The sequence below is a fragment of the Camelus bactrianus genome, chromosome 13 (genome assembly GCF_048773025.1).
Source record: "Camelus bactrianus isolate YW-2024 breed Bactrian camel chromosome 13, ASM4877302v1, whole genome shotgun sequence".
In the NCBI taxonomy this organism is placed as follows: Eukaryota; Metazoa; Chordata; class Mammalia; order Artiodactyla; family Camelidae; genus Camelus; species Camelus bactrianus.
Window position 1 is genome coordinate 46941098 of NC_133551.1, and position 13359 is coordinate 46954456.

The window sequence follows — 13359 nt, forward strand, 5'->3', positions numbered from 1 at the left end:
ACACACAATGGAATATGTGTATATATACACAATGGAATACTACTCAGGTATATAAAAAAAAGGAATAAAATAATGCCATTTGCAGCAACATGGATGGACCTGGAGATCATACTAAGTGAAGTAAGCCAGAAAGAGAAAGATGCCATGTGATATCACTTATATGTGGAATCTTTGGGAAAAAGAGGAAACAAATGATCTGATTAATAAAACAGAAACAGACTCACAGACACAGAAAACAAACTTATAGTTACCAAGGAGGAAAGAGGGGGTGGGAAGGGATAAACTGGGAGTTCGGGGTTTGTAGACACTACTATATATAAAATAGAAACAACAGGGTCCTGCTGAATAGCACAGGGAACTATATTCAATACCTTGTAATAGCCTATAATAAAAAATAAGAAAAGTTATACATATGTATGTATAACTGAATCACTGTGCTGTATACCAGAAATTAAAACAACATTGTAAACTGACTATAATTTTTAAAAACTGGGGAAAAAAAGGAAAGTGAGAGACACACACACACACACACAGGAATATTACTCAGCCACAAAAAAGAATGAAATAATGCCTTTTGTAGCAATATGGATGGATCTGATAATCTGATAATAATTCAGATAGAGAAAGACAAATATAATTTATCACTTATATATGGATTCTTAAAAAATGATACAAATGAACTTATTTACAAAACAGAAACAGACTCACAGACATAGAAAACAAATTTATGGTTACCAAAGAGGGAAGTGGGGAAGGGATAAATTAGGAGTTTGGGATTAGCAGATATTAACTACCATATACAGAATAGATAAACAATAAGGTCCTACTGTGTAGCACAGGGAACTATATTCAATAGCTTGTAATAACCTATAATGAAGATGAATATATATGTATAACTGAATCACTATGCTGTACAGCAGAAATTAACACAACATTGTAAATCAACTGTACTTCAATAAAAATAAAACAAACAAAACGAAAAATGGGCAAAGGAGTGGGGGAGAGTATAGCTCAAGTGGTAGAATGCATACTTAGCATGCAGGAGGTCCTGGGTTCAATCCCCAGTACCTCCATCAAAAATAATAATAATAATAATAATTAAATAAATAGACTTAATTATGTCTCCCCCAACCCTCTCCCCCAGAATGGGCAAAGGACTTGAATAAACACTTCTACAAAGAAGATATGCAAATTGCCAATAAGCACATGAAAAGATGCTCAGCATCACTGATCATTAGGATAATGCAAATCAAAACCACAATAGTATATTACTTCATACCCATTAAGATGGCTGGTATAAAAAAACCAAATAAAAGCACAAGTGTTGGTGAGGATATGGAGAATTTGGAACCCTTGTGTGTTGCTAGTGGGAATATAAAATGGTGCAGCTTCTGTGGAAAATGGTATGGCAGTTCCTCAAAAAACTAAACGTAGAATTACCATATTATCCAGCAATTCCACTTCTGGGTATATAGCCAAAAGAATTGAAAGCAGGAACTCAAACAGTTATTTGTACACCTTAGCCTTAGTCACCATAGCCAGAAGGTGCAAGCAATCCAAGTGTCCATTGACAAATGAACAGATAAGCAAATTTGGTATACACATGAAATGGAATATTATTCAGCCCTAAAGAGGAAGGAAATCATGATACATGCTACAGCATGGATGAACTTTGAAGACATGATGCTAAGTGAAATAAGCCAGACACAAAAGGGAAAAATTTTATGATTCCACTTATATGAGCTACCTAAAATAAGCAAATTCATAGAGAGAGAAAGTAAAGTAGAGGTTACCAGAGGCTGCGAGAAGAGAGGAATGGAAAGTTATTTAATGGGTACACAGAGTTTTATTATGGGATAATGAAAAAGTTCTAGAGATGGATAGTGGAGATGGTTGCACAGCAATGTGAATGTACTTAATGCCAGTGAACTGTACACTTAAAACAGTTAAATAGTAAATCTTAATTATATTTTACCACAAGGAAAAAATTTGTTAAAATAAGAGTTATATATCATATGATTTAATTTATATGAAATGTTCAGAATAGGCAAATCTTAAAGACAGAAAGTAGATTACTGGTTTCCAGGACCTGGGAATAGGGGAAGTAATTGCTAATGGGTATGGAGTTTCCTTTTGGGGTGATGAAATATTTTAAAATTTGATAATGGTGATGATTGTACAAATCTGTGAATACACTAAATACCACTGAATTGTACACTTTAAATGGTGAGTTTTATGATGTATGAATTACATCACAATAAAGCTATTATTAAAAAAGCAGATTTCCAAATAGAAAAAAGAAAACCTTCAAAGATACTCTGTTTCTTAGAAAATGAGATCCAAATTTCTAAGCCTTATTTTTGGAAACTGGGGTTCAAATCTCAGTTCTGCTGCCTTCTTGCTCTGTAACCTTGAATGAGAAGTTACTTAACCTCTTTGTGCCTCAATTTCTTCATCTCTGAAATGGAGACACAATACCATCTCGGAACGGTAGTTAAATGAGATCATGTATTCAAAGTCAACTTGGAATTTCTTACACATTGTAAGGGTACTGTGAATATTAGTTCTCTTTCTTTTAACCTTTTCTCCCTCTTAACAATCCATGCATCTATTCTCAAAAGTGCCATTTCCTTATGTACTTAGTTGAAATCAAACTTTTCTTCTATTTTAATCCTATGCATTATTCAGCAGTTGTTTATTGAGTACCTATTTTGTGTTAGGTTGTGGCCTAGCCACTGGAGATGTGGCAGTGAGAAAAACAAAGTTCCTCTTTTCATGGAGCATACATTTTAGTGAGAGGACAGATAGCATTTTCTACTTTCAGCTTGTGTTATCATTTTTGTTATTGGATATTATCTTCGCTTCCAGTATATGCACTTCCAGGGCAAGAACTGTGTCCTGTAATATATTCAGCATCCAGCACAATACCTGTCAGGTTTCATAATGGACTTTTAAGAGGTCTTTGTAGAAATGAATTGAAAACATTATCTTACTCATTTCTATGATTTTCATAATAGTGATTCCTAGCACTGCTGCTTTATACTTTGCTCAAGTCACTTAAGGAGTTTTGATAAGATAGATTCTAGGGCTCCACCTTTGGAAATTCTGGTTAACTAAGATTGGAATGAGGCTTGGGAATCTATGTCTTTGACAAGCTCTCCAGATTTAAATGTTTGGGACCCACTATTCTGTAGCATTAGCACAGTGATTTACATAGAATGTGCTTAGTAGATGTTGGTTGAATTGATTTATTGATTGATTTGTACACTAGCTTTTTCCAAACCAGATTTGGAATTTGTGGGTCAAGTTCAATTAAATGGATAGACTGGTCTTAGGAAAGAGTTGTATGAAAATTTCATTAATCTCCGTAACGCGACAATTTTCTGATATTAGGAAAATCACTAGTATCTATCACTATGTTATTTTAAAATGCTAGTTCTTAACATAGTTTATCCAGAATAATTCTCTACATTGTAATAGATACATACATTTTTGAAAAAGCATTGAAAAAGTCTAAGAGGATTTACATCAAACTGATAATCTCTGTGAAGAGAAAGGGGAATGGGTGGTGACCAAGAGGAAATTTAATTTAATTTGTATTGTGTGAATTATTTTATGGTGAAAACTTATGTATTTCTTGTATAATAATATAATTAAAATAAATTAAAGACTAGATGGTTTACTCAGCTGCATTTCTGGTCAGCTTCTTTTGTCTTTTAAGTTAACATGGGTTGGAGAGATGTCATTTTACCTTTATAAACATGATTTAGGATTAAGGGGTTCTTAACCTGGCACCTGTAAAATGACTTTCTGGGATCCACAAACTCCTGAAATAATTTTTAGATTTTACAAATGCACATGAACATTTCAGATAAGACAGTCTGTAACTTTCATTTGAAATTCAAAAGGATCCATGACTGAAATAAGTTCAGGAATCGCTAATTTATGTAGAAGAATCTGCTTTATTTGGTAAAAATTCTGCGATAAGTTCCTCTGTTGCCTTTGAGCCTTGATATATGTAATATGGGTAGATGTGATTCATTAACCTTTTTTTTTTTTTTTTGGCAGTTCTAGAACTTTATTTATAGACAATCAGCAGTTCTCATCCACATTAACTGTCTGTAGGTTTTTGAAAGCGGTGACAGGTACATAGGTAAGCAAGATATAGAGCTTGTCTGGTGAATCTTCATCTTCATTACGTTTTCTGGACAATCGCACGTGGATTCGATACGGGACGTTCCTTTTTCCTGTGACCCAGACAGCTCAGTTGAGCCTGGTGTCAATGCGCACATCTGGAATTCCCATCTTTTTCATGGCAAATTTCCAGATTTATTTGAGTACCCAAGGTGTACGCTTCTTGAAACCCACTCCATGGATGCACTTGTGAATGTTGATAGTGTATTCTCTGGTCACCACCTCGTTGATGGCAGACCGGCTCTTCTTCTTGCCACCCTTCTTTGTGGGAGCCATTCTGCCGTCCCGGGTTGGAAAGGAAGGGTGCAAGGGATTGTGGGGATTCATTAATCTTTTTATTCTACCCATTTTCAGGTTATGATTAGAATAGTTACTTTATTTACTTAAAGGTTAACACCGCTCAATTATTTGCTGTTTCTATTAGTAAAAGATTTCAGTTTTGTCATCTCTGGCGTATTTATCCTGTTTTGCTGCTTATCTAAATACTGCTCTAAAAGTTCCTTTGTTTGTTTCAACAGAATGACAGCTTGACACTACTGTGCCATAGACAGTAAAATTTTAATGATTTGCACTAGCTGAAATAAAATACTGTCTTATGAAGTTACTGAATAGAGTAGGTCATAACTATTTTATTGAATCTTCCTGTGCAATCAATTTTTTTAGGTTATGTTCCCTGGGAAATAGACTCTGGGATGGAGATTTCCTTGCAGGTTTATTGAGGAACAACATTTGTAATGGAGTGAGGGAAGCAAGATTAGGAGGGCAGAGAGATTGAACTGATGCAGTTGCAACAGAGACTTTAGTCAATCCTTTTGGGAACTCTGGAGCTAGGATGACACTTGAGCTATCTGGAATTAGATGTGGGCTGACCTTGGGTGGGCAGTTTCTTTCTGTGATAGAGATGTAACTGCAGAGTTCACCTTCGCAGCTGCAGGAAGTGCTTTCAGCAAATGGCTTCCAACTGCCAACTGGTTCAGGGTCTGTCTGCTTCAGCTACAGAGAACTGCTTCATCTGAGGTCACAGTTTTCTAGGGGCAGCTTGCAAATGGCTGAGCAAGATGGTGGTATAAAACTCAGCTCTTCTGGCCCAAGATGGAACTCTTGACAGGTAACACTTGCTGCAGAGAACCGTATCTGCTTGTCAGGCCTGCATCACAGTTTGACTTCTTTCTCTTCTCCGTCCTGCTTCTGCTGCCTGTCCTTTACAGGTGTTGATTTTTAATGAGTATCTTGCATCCCAAATCCAGTTTCAGTTTCTGTTTTCAGAGAACACACCCATAATACTTTGACTGAGGGCAGTTTGTGGAAGAGGACTTGGCTGTGAGCTGCTAGCAGCCAACTCTCCTGAAGTTAGAGAAATGAATGCCTTGGTCCTGAAGGGAATATCTGGTCACTGTACTCCTTGTGCCTCTTGGGTTCATTTCATATAGTAATTTCACCCTACATAGGAACAACTTCTCCAGCATTCTGTTTGGTCTCTTATAAAATCTGGGGAATTTACAAGAGTAAGATTAGTTGGCGAATTACCGCTTCTGCCACTACAGTTCATAATCACAACTGGTATTCACTGTCTTCCTCCTCTAATCTCTAGTCTAGATTCTTGGCCAGAATCTCTGCTTGTCTAGAAGGCTTACTGGATGGGGTGACTGTCATGACTGAGGAGTCTGAGCCTAGTTATCATGCCCTTTTTAGGACTTGGCCACTGTACTTGTTCATTTACTGCCGACATTGGGCAAGGGAGTATCAAGGGCTGTCCCAGTGATAACCTCAATGTTAAATGTCATCTACTTCCTGATGTCACTTTTCTTTGTGTTGGTAAATCTCTTTTGTTTCATAAATGCCATATGTTGCTAAGGTAGCACATTATGTGACATTAAAAGCAGGTCTATTATTTGTGGCTTAAAGATAAAATATAACCTAATTGAATTTGCTTTATTAATGTTTTTTGATACATTATGGGGGTGCTAATTGCAGAGCTTTGTATATTGTCACCTCTTTGTTGTCCCTTGCAAATATTATTAATATATCATCAGGATAATTAGCAACAAAAGAAGTCAGTTAACTAAAATCTTACGGTTTTATTTCTATTATTTAGATATAGTTTTACTTAGAACTTTATTTTAGAACTTTTTAGCACCTACTCCCCATTGCTTATTCACTTAGAGATTAGAATTGAAAAATTAAGGAGTTGGATTTTAATTTACTGCAGTCATATAGCTGTGTGATAATTATGTCATTTAGCAAACTATCAAGACAAGTTAGCATTACTGGGAGGTTTTAGTAAGGAACCTTCCTTCTGCTTTGAGGCCAACACTGCTTGATAAGTCCTTGAAGATGAGTGTGTCAGCAGTGTCCCTGAAGAGACTTAGTATTTTGGAACTGGGGGCTCTCTTAGGCTGGCTGGCTTGCTTGCTTGCTTTTTCTTAACATTTTTAGTAAGATATGATTTACATACCACACAACTCACCCATTGAAAGTGTACAATTAAATGGTTTTTAGTGTATTCACAGATATGGGCAGCTATCACCATAGTCAATTTTAGAACATTTTTATCATCTCAAAAGAAACACTGTACCCTTTAATATCACTCCCCAATCCTACCATCCCCTCTATCCCTAAGCAACCACTGATTTCTGTCTCTATACCTATTCTGGACATTTCAAATAAATGGAATCTTATCTTATCTTTTGTGACTGGCTTCTTTCACTTAGCATAATGTTTTCAAGGTTCATCTGTGATGTAGCATGCATCAGTACTCCATTCTTTGTTGTGGCTGAATAATATTCCTTTGTATGAATATACTACATTTTGTTTATTCGTTTGTTAGTTGTCGGACTTTTGAGTTGTTTCGCTCTTGGTTACAAATAATGCTGTCATGAGCATTCATGTACAGACTTTTGTGTGGACATGCATTTTCATTTCTTTTGGGAATAAAATTGTTGGGTCATATGATAACTGTGTTTAACTTTTTGAGTAACTGCCAAAGTATTTTCCAAAGTGGCTATACCATTTATAATCCCACCAGCAATGTTCAATTTCTATACATCCTTGTCAGCACTTACCTTTTTTTATTATTGCCATCCTGGTGGGAGTGAAGCAGTATCTCATTGTGGTTGATTCTGATTTGCATTTCTCTGATGCCTAATGGTGTTGAGCATCTTTTCTTGTGCTTGTTGGTCATTTGCATATCTTCTTTGGAGAAATAACTGTTCAGATCCTTTGCCCATTTTTAAATTGGGTTGTCTTTTTATCGAGTTGTAAAAGAGTTATTTATTCTAGATAGTAGTCTTTTATCAGATATATGATTTGCAAACCTACTCTTCCACTTTGTAGGTTGTATTTTCACTTTGTCGGTATATCCTTGGAAGCACAAAAGTTTTTAATTTTGATGAGGTACAGTTTATCTTTCCTTTGTTGCTTTTTCTTTTTTATAACATTTCTAAGAAATCATTGCTAGCACAGGAACATGGAGATTTACTCCTATGTTTCTTCTATGAGTTTTATAGTTTTAGCCCTTCTACTTATTTCTATATTCAGTTTTGAGTTGATTTTTGTGTATAGTGACAGAAAGGTCTCCAACCTTATTCTTGTGCATGTGGCTATTTAGTTGTCACAGCATTATTTTTATAAACGACTGTTCTTCCCTCATTGAATGGTCTTGGCATTCTTGTTGAAAATTAATTATACTTATTTCTGGACTCTCAATTCTGTTCCATTGATCTGTATGTCTGTCCTTATGTCAGTACCACACCCTCCTGATTTCTGTTGCTCTCTAGTAAGCTTTGAAATTGGAAAGTATGAGTTTTGAACTTTGTCATTTTATTTCTTTTTCCTTTTCCAGTTTTATGGAGATAATTGATGTATACATATATTTAAGTGTAGGGTATACAGTGTGATGATTTGATACACATCTGTATTGTGAAGCTTTTTTTTCCCCACATAATTAACACATCCTTCACCACACATAATTATGATTTTGTTGTGATAGTGGTGAGAACCTTAAAGCCCTACTTTCATAGCAACTTTCAAGTATATAGTACAGTATTACTGACTATAGTCATCATACTGTACATTAGATTCTTGGAACTTATTCATCTTATAATTAAAAGTTTGGCTAACATATCTCCTTTTCTTCCACCACTCAGCCTTTGGCAACCATCATTCTATTCTCTGCTTCTATGAGTCTGATGTTTTTAGAGACCATATATAAGTGAAATCACACAGTATTTGTCTTTTTCTCTCTGACTTATTTCACTTAGCATAATGCCCTCAAGGTCCATCCATGTGATCACAGATGGCAGGATTTCCTTCTTTTATATAACTGAATAATATTTCATTATATATATATATGTACGCGCACACACACACACACCCCACATTTTCTTTATCCATTCATCCCTTGATGGACACTTAGGTTGTTTCCATGTTTTGGCATTATAAATAATGCTGCCATGAACATGGGAGTGCTGATACCTCTTTGAGATAGTGATTTCACTCCTTTGAATATATATCGAGAATTGGAATTGCTGGGTCATGTGGCAGTTCATTTTTTTTGAGGAACTTCCATACTGTTTTCCTATAGTGGCTGTACCAATTTACATTCCTACGAACAATGCACCAGAGTTCCCCATTCTCCACATCCTGGAGAGCACTTATTATCTCTTATATTTTGATAGTAGCCATTCTGATAGGTAGGAGGTGATATCTCGTTGTTTTGATTTGCATTTCCCTGATGATGTTGAACACCTTTTCATGTACTTGTTGGCCATTTGTATGTCTTCTTTGGAAAAATGTTTATTCAAGTCCTCCATGCATTTTTTAAATTGGATTGTTTATATTTTTGCCATTGGGTTGTATGAGTTCCTTACACATTTTGGATATTGACCTCTTATCCAATATAGGGTTTGCAAATTTTTTCTCCCATTCCATAGGTTGCCTTTTCAATTTGTTGATTATTTCTTCTGCTGTACAGAAGGGTTTTTTTTTGTTTTTTTGGTTTTTTGGTTTTTTTGGTTTGATATAGTCCTCCTTGTTTATTTTTGCTTTTGTTGCTTGTGCTTTTGGTGTCATATTCAAAAAATTATTGCCAAGACCCAGATCAAGGAGTTTTTCCCTTGTATTTTCTTTTAGGAGTTTTATAGTTTAGGTCTTAAACTTAATCCATCTTGAGTTAATTTTTGTGAGTAGTGTTAAGGTGGGGATCCCAGTTTTTCTTTTGTGTGTGGATATCCAGTTTTCCCAATACAATTTATTGAGGAAACTGTCCTTTTCCCATTGAGTATTCTTGGCTCCCTTGTTAAATATTAGTTGACCATGGGTTTATTTCTGGGCTTTTGATTCAGTTCCATTGGCCTATATGTCTGTTTTAATGCCAGTACCAGTACCATATTGTTTTGATTATTCTTGTTATTCTTTTTCAAGATGGTTTTGGCTATTTGGTTCCCTTGAGTTTCTGTATGAATTTTTGAATCAGCTTGTCCACTTTTGCAAAAAAGCCAGCTGGGATTTTGATAGGGATTGAATTGAATCTGTAGATTAATTCGTACAAATCAGTATCGCCATTTGTGTTAGTTTTCTGTTGCTACTGTAACAAGAACCACACATTCTGCGGCTTAAAACCAAACGTATTTAATGTCTTACAGTTTTGGAAGTCAAAACTCTGAGATCGGTCTCTCTGTGCAAAAATCAAATTGTCAGCAGAGCTTTGTTCCATTTGGAGGCTCCAGGGGAAACTCTCTTTCCATGCCTTTTTCCATCTTCCAGAAACCACACCTATATTTTGTGGCTCCTGGCTCCCTCCTCCATTTTCATGACCTGTCATGTCACTCCAACCTCTACTTTCGTTGTCACATTTCCAATCTCTGGCTTTAAGCCTCTTGCCTCCCTCTTATAAGGACCTTGTGGTTACATTGGGCCCATTCAGATAATCCAGACAATCTCTACATCTCCAGAACCTTAATTTAATCACATCTACAAAGTCTCTTTTGCTAAGTTTGGGGAATCAGGATGTAGCTTATTTGGGGGGCATTATTCGGTCTACCATACCATTTTAACAATATCTTGGGATACTTTCCTGTTTATTTTGGTCCTCTTTAATTTCTTTCAACAGTGTTTTTTAGTTTTCTAAGTACAGATTCTATACTTGCTTAGTTGAATTTACTCCTAAGTATTTTATTCACTTTCATCCTATCATAAATGGAATTCTTTTCTTAATTTCATTTCCAGATTGTTCATTGCTAGTGTATTTAAATACAATTGATTTTTGTATATTGATCTTATACCTCTAACCTTGTTGAACTCATTTGTTAGTTCTGTCAATAGAAATAGTTTTTCTTTTTCCTTTCCAGTCTGGAACCTGTCATCCTTATTTTTGCAAGTCACAAAACTCAGGGTTGTTTGTGCCATAGAATGCATTGGACTAAGGGAGATTTCCTGCTTTTCATTGAACTTGGAAAGGATTTTTAATGTGCTATTAAATTGTGCTGTTAGGGAATGCAGTCCTAGGGAAGCGAGAGTGAAAGAAAAGGAAGTGAGATAGGAAATGAGGGAGAGGTAATATAAAGGTGTGTTAAAGAGCTGGTTACCATTTAGCATCCAGTGGCAACTGATTGCTCAGTCTCCCTAAATTGCCTTATAGAAAGGTCCAGGAGAATAGCCTCTGGCTCCTATTTCTCATTTAACTAGTTCAGAACTGGGAAGTGTTTTGCTATTCAAGGTATATTTTGCATATCCCTCTTGAACTTTAAACATTATTGATTTTACAGTCTGGGTTGTAGGGATTATAGGATTATAGGAGTTTCCTTTTGCTGTTGCTGTTCTACATAGCCTCCAAACTTAAGTACCTTAAAATCCCTAGGTGCATGATATGGTTTTTTCGATTATAAAATGAGAAAAAGAGGTTAGCCATAGTCCATAGCTTTGTTATAGTCTATGACAACTCTTAATGTCTGGAAGCATAAAGTAAAGTAAGAACAAAGATTTAATACATTTAAAAAAATGGTTTTTTTCTTATCCAGTATCATATTCCTTTTTCTTTCCTATTATTTTTCTGTACTCTTTATTTTCTATTTTCAGGATAGTTTGGGGGAACATAAGGAATTGTAGAATAGCAAAATAGCTGATTGTAAGATATCATAAAATGATATTTGCTCTTCCTCTTTCTTCTTCTCTCTAGTCCCTGAAACTTTAATCATCTCTCTCTTCTGCCTCCCTTTCCTGAAAAATTCAGTCCAGACCTTCAAGAAGCAAGAGAGAAAAGGAAGTGAGACAGGAAAGTAGGGAAACTAGCAGCACCAAGTCTAAAGGGAGTGTTAGAGCCCAGCAACTTACTCTCAGATGGCCCCATGGATTATTTGGGAGTCTAAAAAAGTCAGACTCATAGAACCAGAGTCTAGGGAATGAGGGAACACGGAGATGTTGATTAAGGGATACAAACTTTCAGTTACAGAATGAGTAAGTTTTAGGGACCTAATATACAGCATAGTGATTATGGTTAATAATACTCTATTATTAACCATTAGTAAACCATTATTAAATTTGCTAAGACAGTTAGACCTTAAGTGTTCTTACCATACATATGCACACGCACATATACACACACGTGTGTGCGCACAGATAGTACTATGCAAGGTGATAGAAACGTTAATTAGCTAGATTGTGGTGAGCATTTCACAATGTATGTGTGTATTAAATCATCAGGTTGTCTAAATATACATAATTTTTATTTGTCAATTATACTTCAATAAAGTTGGGAAAAAATTAGAAAATATTTCCCCATCCAAAAAATTATTTGAATTGTCATTGTAACTGTTTTGCAAGTTTGGAATTATTTCAAAATAACAAGGAATAAATATGATATTTAGTCTTGTACAAACTTTATTTAACAGTGACAGTTCCCTAGTACTTACCTACTTTGAGCCGTTTAAGAATATTTTTCGTTTCTTAGCTTACATTTCAAATCTCCAAAGTTACTTGAATAAGAATCATTTTAATATTTTAATTTTATTTCAGGTTCATTTAAAGGTTAAATTATCAATAGTACAAACATAATTCATCATTTATTTTAAATGATACTTGGTTATTATTCAAATGACAAGCTAAAGTTTTGAAATAAAAATATGTCTTTCTTGGTTCTATAAACTTACAGTCTTCTAATTTTTAAAGCTTTGTAAATATTGGTGTTTAATATAATCTCACTTATTTTGTATAACAATGGCAATGACAGTAATATTAATAGCTGATATGTATATAGTGAGCATTTACTGTGTGCCAGCACTGTGCTAAATATTCAACATGTTTTAACTTATTTAATTCTTACAACAGTCTTTTGAGGTATGTGCTTTTATTATTCCAGTTTTACAGATGAAGAAATGATACCTACCCAAGAAATTTGTCCAAGTTCACATAACTAGTTAAGTAACAGCGCTGAGTTTAGAACCCAGGCAATCTGGTACCTGTGTCCAAAATCTTAATCACTATTCTAGATTCAGTTACGCATAGTGAAAAATAAAATGGACAACTTAAGTCGAAAAGAAGGGCAATCAAATCAGTTAAATGAAGACATTATATACTAAAATTATTTTTCCTTTCCTGTCCATAAGTAAGAAAATTCAAGACATAGGTTTTGTATGTAGACTATGAGAAATCTTTATTGCTTTTAATAACACCCATTCTTGCCTTCTACATTATCTCACATCTTTAATACATAGACTTAAAAAAAGCTATCTAGCTAGTGCTGTACTAGAACAATAATTATTGTTGAGCCTAGTATATTAAATTAATATATCATGAACCTATTATGTATTCTTATAAGATTAGCTTTTTCTCCAGTAATATATAATGGTTTAAATTAGCGATGGTTGTAATTTAAACCAAGGAAATAATTCATTTTGCAGTAATAGATAGAAAAACAAAACAGGTAACTTCATAAATGGGGAATATATTGTTGATTTTATTCACCGTATTTTTAATTGCCTTTATGATTTACCAGTAGCAATTTAGATATTTTCAGTTTTCATTATATTATGGAATTTGTTGGAAAAGCAGTAGAAGGAAGAAAAAAGGTAGAACATTTAGAAGTTTTTACTGATGAATGGTTTATAAAACTCATTTTGAGAATGGTTTCCTTTATGATTGTAATCTAGGTATGTGGTTCATTTGCTAACT

General features: G+C 34.7%; 1 protein-coding gene and 1 pseudogene across 1 annotated transcript in view; one reads left to right on the forward strand and one right to left on the reverse strand.

Annotated features, from left to right (window-relative positions):
* ZSWIM5 (zinc finger SWIM-type containing 5) overlaps positions 1 to 13359 on the forward strand; it is a 139019-nt gene that overhangs the window by 15276 nt on the left and 110384 nt on the right. The window lies entirely within an intron of this gene.
* LOC141579706 (large ribosomal subunit protein eL31-like) lies at positions 3585 to 5649 on the reverse strand (annotated as a pseudogene).